Raw genomic sequence first — 5,752 nt, forward strand, 5'->3', positions numbered from 1 at the left:
GAGAGGCAGAGAGGCAGAGAGGCAGAGAGGCAGAGAGGCAGAGAGGCAGAGAGGCAGAGAGACAGAGAGACAGAGAGAGGGGCAAAGAGAGGGGCAGAGAGAGGGGCAGAGAGGCAGAGAGGCAGAGAGGCAGAGAGGCAGAGAGGCAGAGAGCCAGAGAGGCAGAGAGGCAATGAGACAGAGAGGCAGAGAGGCAGAGAGGCAGAGAGGCAGAGAGGCAGAGAGGCAGAGAGCCAGATGCAGAGAGGCAGAGAGGCAGAGGCAGAGATGCAGAGGAAGAGAGGCTGAGTCAGAGAGGCAGATGCAGAGAAGCAGTGGCAGAGACTGAGGCAGAGATGCAGTGTTGCAGAGGAAGAGCCAGATGCAGAGGCAGAGAGGAAGAGAAATAGAGTCACAGTCAGAGGGTCAGAGTCAGAGATTCAGAGGCACAGAGGCAGTCGCACAGAGGCATATGCAGAGGCCAAGAGACAGAGTCAGAGAGGCAGAGAGGCAGAGAGGCAGAGAGGCAGAGAGGCAGAGAGGGAGACGCACAGAGGCATATGCAGAGGCAGAGAGGCAGAGAGGCAGAGTCAGAGAGTCAAAGAGTCAGAGAGGCAGAGAGGGAGAGAGGCAAAAGCAGAGAGGCAGAGAGGCAGAGAGGCAGAAGCAGAGAGGCAGAGAGGCATAGATCGGCATAGATCAGCAGAGAGAGGCAGAGAGAGATGCAGAGAGAGAGGCAGAGACAGAGGCAGAGAGAGAGGCAGAGAGAGAGGCAGAGAGAGAGGCCGAGAGGCCGAGAGGCCGAGAGGCAGAGAGGCAGAGAGGCAGAGAGGCAGAGAGGCAGAGAGGCAGAGAGGCAGAGAGGCAGAGAGGCAGAGAGGCAGAGAGGCAGAGAGGCAGAGACGCAGAGACGCAGAGACGCAGAGACGCAGAGACGCAGAGACGCAGAGAGGCAGAGAGTGAGGCAGAGAGGCAGAGAGGCAGAGAGGCAGAGAGAGAGGCAGAGAGGCAGAGAGGCAGAGAGGCAGAGAGGCAGAGAGGCAGAGAGGCAGAGAGGCAGAGAGGCCGAGAGACAGAGAGACAGAGAGAGGGGCAAAGAGAGGGGCAGAGACAGGGGCAGAGAGGCAGAGAGGCAGAGAGGCAGAGAGGCAGAGAGGCAGAGAGGCAGAGAGGCAGAGAGGCAGAGAGGCAGAGAGGCAGAGAGGCAGAGAGGCAGAGAGGCAGAGAGGCAGAGAGGCAGAGAGGCAGAGAGGCCGAGAGGCAGAGGAGAGGCAGAGGCAGAGAGGCAGAGAGGCAGAGAGGCAGAGAGGCAGAGAGGCAGAGAGGCAGAGAGGCAGAGAGGCAGAGAGGCAGAGAGGCAGAGAGGCAGAGAGGCAGAGAGGCAGAGAGGCAGAGAGGCAGAGAGGCAGAGAGGCAGAGAGGCAGAGAGGCAGAGAGGCCGAGAGACAGAGAGACAGAGAGAGGGGCAAAGAGAGGGGCAGAGACAGGGGCAGAGAGGCAGAGAGGCAGAGAGGCAGAGAGGCAGAGAGGCAGAGAGGCAGAGAGGCAGAGAGGCAGAGAGGCAGAGAGGCAGAGAGGCAGAGAGGCAGAGAGGCAGAGAGGCAGAGAGGCAGAGAGGCAGAGAGGCAGAGAGGCAGAGAGGCCTAGGCAGAGGTAGAAAGGCAGAGAGGCGGAGGCAGAGACGCAGAGGCAGAGAAGTATAGCCAGAGGCAGGGGAAGAGGCAGAGAGACAGAGGCAGAGAGGCAGAGAGACAGAGGCAGAGGCTGAGTTAAAGATGGAGAGAGACAAAGGCTGAGAGGCACAGAGGAAGAGGCAGAGTGGCTGAGAGGGAGAAGCTGAGGCAGGGGCAGGGGCAGGGGCAGGGGCAGGGGCAGGGGCAGGGGCAGGGGCAGGGGCAGGGGCAGGGGCAGGGGCAGGGGCAGGGGCAGGGGCAGGGGCAGAAAAGCAAGTGCAGAGAGGCAGAGGAAGAGAGGCAGAGGCAGAGGCAGAGGCAGAGGCAGAGGCAGAGGCAGAGAGGCAGATGCAGAAAGGCTGAGGCAGAGAGGCCGAGAGACAGAGAGACAGAGAGAGGGGCAAAGAGAGGGGCAGAGAGAGGGGCAGAGAGGCAGAGAGGCAGAGAGGCAGAGAGGCAGAGAGGCAGAGAGGCAGAGAGGCAGAGAGGCAGAGGAGAGGCAGAGAGGCAGAGAGGCAGAGAGGCAGAGAGGCAGAGAGGCAGAGAGGCAGAGAGGCAGAGAGGCAGAGAGGCAGAGGCAGAGAGGCAGAGAGGCAGAGAGGCAGAGAGGCAGAGAGGCAGAGAGGCAGAGAGGCAGAGAGGCAGAGAGGCAGAGAGGCAGAGAGGCAGAGAGGCAGAGAGGCAGAGAGGCAGAGAGGCAGAGAGGCAGAGAGGCAGAGAGGCAGAGAGGCAGAGAGGAAGAGACGCAGAGAGGCAGAGAGGCAGAGAGTGAGGCAGAGAGGCAGAGAGGCATAGAGGCAGAGAGAGAGGCAGAGAGGCAGAGAGGCAGAGAGGCAGAGAGGCAGAGAGGCAGAGAGGCAGAGAGGCAGAGAGACAGAGAGACAGAGAGAGGGGCAAAGAGAGGGGCAGAGAGAGGGGCAGAGAGGCAGAGAGGCAGAGAGGCAGAGAGGCAGAGAGGCAGAGAGGCAGAGAGGCAGAGAGGCAGAGAGGCAGAGAGGCAGAGGAGAGGCTGAGAGGCAGAGAGGCAGAGAGGCAGAGAGGCAGAGAGGCAGAGAGGCAGAGAGGCAGAGAGGCTGAGAGGCAGAGAGGCAGAGGCAGAGAGGTAGAGAGGTAGAGAGGTAGAGAGGTAGAGAGGTAGAGAGGTAGAGAGGCAGAGAGGCAGAGAGGCAGAGAGGCAGAGAGGCAGAGAGGCAGAGAGGCAGAGAGGCAGAGAGGCAGAGAGGCAGAGAGACAGAAAGGCAGAGGCAGTGGCAGAGAGGCAGATAGGCATAGGCAGAGAGGCATAGAGGCAGAGAGGCAGAGGCATATAGAGAGGTAGAGAGGTAGAGAGGTAAGGAGGTAGAGAGGTAGAGAGGTAGAGACGTAGAGAGGCAGAGAGGCAGATAGGCAGAGGAAGAGAGGCAGAGAGGCAGAGAGGCAGAGAGGCAGAGAGGCAGAGAGGCAGAGAGGCAGAGAGGCAGAGAGGCAGAGAGGCAGAGAGGCAGAGAGGCAGAGAGGCAGAGAGGCAGAGAGGCAGAGAGGCAGAGGAGAGGCAGAGAGGCAGAGAGGCAGAGAGGCAGAGAGGCAGAGAGGCAGAGACGCAGAGAGGCAGAGAGGCAGAGAGTGAGGCAGAGAGGCAGAGAGGCAGAGAGGCAGAGAGGCAGAGAGGCAGAGAGGCAGAGAGGCAGAGAGGCAGAGAGGCAGAGAGGCCGAGAGACAGAGAGACAGAGAGAGGGGCAAAGAGAGGGGCAGAGACAGGGGCAGAGAGGCAGAGAGGCAGAGATGCAGAGAGGCAGAGAGGCAGAGAGGCAGAGAGGCAGAGAGGCAGAGAGGCAGAGAAGCAGAGAGGCAGAGAGGCAGAGAGGCAGAGAGGCAGAGAGGCAGAGAGGCAGAGGAGAGGCAGAGAGGCAGAGAGGCAGAGAGGCAGAGAGGCAGAGAGGCAGAGAGGCAGAGAGGCAGAGAGGCAGAGAGGCAGAGAGGCAGAGAGGCAGAGAGGCAGAGAGGCAGAGAGGCCTAGGCAGAGGTAGAAAGGCAGAGAGGCGGAGGCAGAGAGGCAGAGGCAGAGAAGTATAGCCAGAGGCAGGGGAAGAGGCAGAGAGACAGAGGCAGAGAGGCAGAGAGACAGAGGCAGAGGCTGAGTTAAAGATGGAGAGAGACAAAGGCTGAGAGGCACAGAGGAAGAGGCAGAGTGGCTGAGAGGGAGAAGCTGAGGCAGGGGCAGGGGCAGGGGCAGGGGCAGGGGCAGGGGCAGGGGCAGGGGCAGGGGCAGGGGCAGGGGCAGAAAAGCAAATGCAGAGAGGCAGAGGAAGAGAGGCAGAGGCAGAGGCAGAGGCAGAGGCAGAGGCAGAGGCAGAGAGGCAGATGCAGAAAGGCTGAGGCAGAGAGGCAGAGATGTAGAGAGGCAGAGAAACAGAAGCAGAGGAAGAGGCAGAGAGGTAGAAAGGAAGAGAGGCAGAGAGGCAGAGAGGCAGCGAAGCAGAGGCAGTGGCAGAGAGGCAGAGAGGCAGAGAGGCAGAGAGGCAGAGAGGCAGAGAGGCAGAGAGGCAGAGAGGCAGAGAGGCAGAGAGGCAGAGAGGCAGAGAGGCAGAGAGGCAGAGAGGCAGAGGGTCAGAGAGGCAGAGAGGCAGAGAGGCAGAGAGGCAGAGAGGCAGAGAGGCAGAGAGGCAGAGAGGCAGAGAGGCAGAGAGGCAGAGAGGCAGAGAGGCAGAGAGGCAGAGAGGCAGAGAGGCAGAGAGGCAGAGAGGCAGAGAGGCAGAGAGGCAGAGACGCAGAGAGGCAGAGACGCAGAGAGGCAGACAGGCAGAGAGTGAGGCAGAGAGGCAGAGAGGCAGAGAGAGAGGCAGAGAGGCAGAGAGGCAGAGAGGCAGAGAGGCAGAGAGGCAGAGAGGCAGAGAGGCAGAGAGACAGAGAGACAGAGAGAGGGGCAAAGAGAGGGGCAGAGAGAGGGGCAGAGAGGCAGAGAGGCAGAGAGGCAGAGAGGCAGAGAGGCAGAGAGGCAGAGAGGCAGAGAGGCAGAGAGGTAGAGAGGCAGAGAGGCAGAGAGAATGAGAGGCAGAGAGGCAGAGAGGCAGAGAGGCAGAGAGGCAGAGAGGCAGAGAGGCAGAGAGAATGAGAGGCAGAGAGGCAGAGAGGGAGACGCACAGAGGCATATGCAGAGGCAGAGAGGCAGAGAGGCAGAGTCAGAGAGTCAAAGAGTCAGAGAGGCAGAGAGGGAGAGAGGCAAAAGCAGAGAGGCAGAGAGGCAGAGAGGCAGAGAGGCAGAGAGGCAGAGAGACAGAGAGGCATAGATCAGCATAGATCAGCAGAGAGAGGCAGAGAGAGAGGCAGAGACAGAGGCAGAGACAGAGGCAGAGAAAGAGGCAGAGAGAGAGGCAGAGAGAGAGGCAGAGAGGCAGAGAGGCAGAGAGGCAGAGAGGCAGAGAGGCAGAGAGGCAGAGAGGCAGAGAGGCAGAGAGGCAGAGAGGCAGAGAGGCAGAGAGGCAGAGAGGCAGAGAGGCAGAGAGGCAGAGAGGCAGAGAGGCAGAGAGGCAGAGAGGCAGAGAGGCAGAGAGGCAGAGAGGCAGAGAGGCAGAGAGGCAGAGAGGCAGAGAGGCAGAGAGGCAGAGAGGCAGAGAGGCAGAGAGGCAGAGAGGCAGAGAGGCAGAGAGGCAGAGAGGCAGAGAGGCAGAGAGGCAGAGAGGCAGAGGCAGAGAAGCATAGCCAGACACAGGGGAAGAGGCAGAGAGACAGAGGCAGAGGATGAGAAAAAGATGGAGTGAGACAAAGGCTGAGAGGCACAGAGGCAGAGGCAGAGTGGCTGAGAGGGAGAAGCTGAGGCAGGGGCAGGGGCAGAGGCAGAGAGGCAAATGCAGAGAGGCAGAGGCAGAGATGAAGAGATGTAGAGAGGCAGAGAGGCAAAGGCACAGAGGCAGAGAGGCAGATACAGAAAGGCTGAGGTAGAGAGGAAGAGATGTAGAAAGGCAGAGAAACAGAAGCAGAGGAAGAGGCAGAGAGATAGAAAGGCAGAGAGGCAGAGAGACAGAGATGCAGAGAGGCAGAGGCAGTCGCTTAGAGGCAGAGAGGCAGAGGCAGAGAGGCAAAGAGGCAAAGAGGCAAAGAGGCAGAAGCAGAGATGTAGAGAG

This window comes from Arvicanthis niloticus, unplaced genomic scaffold (genome assembly GCF_011762505.2).
Source record: "Arvicanthis niloticus isolate mArvNil1 unplaced genomic scaffold, mArvNil1.pat.X pat_scaffold_1654_arrow_ctg1, whole genome shotgun sequence".
In the NCBI taxonomy this organism is placed as follows: Eukaryota; Metazoa; Chordata; class Mammalia; order Rodentia; family Muridae; genus Arvicanthis; species Arvicanthis niloticus.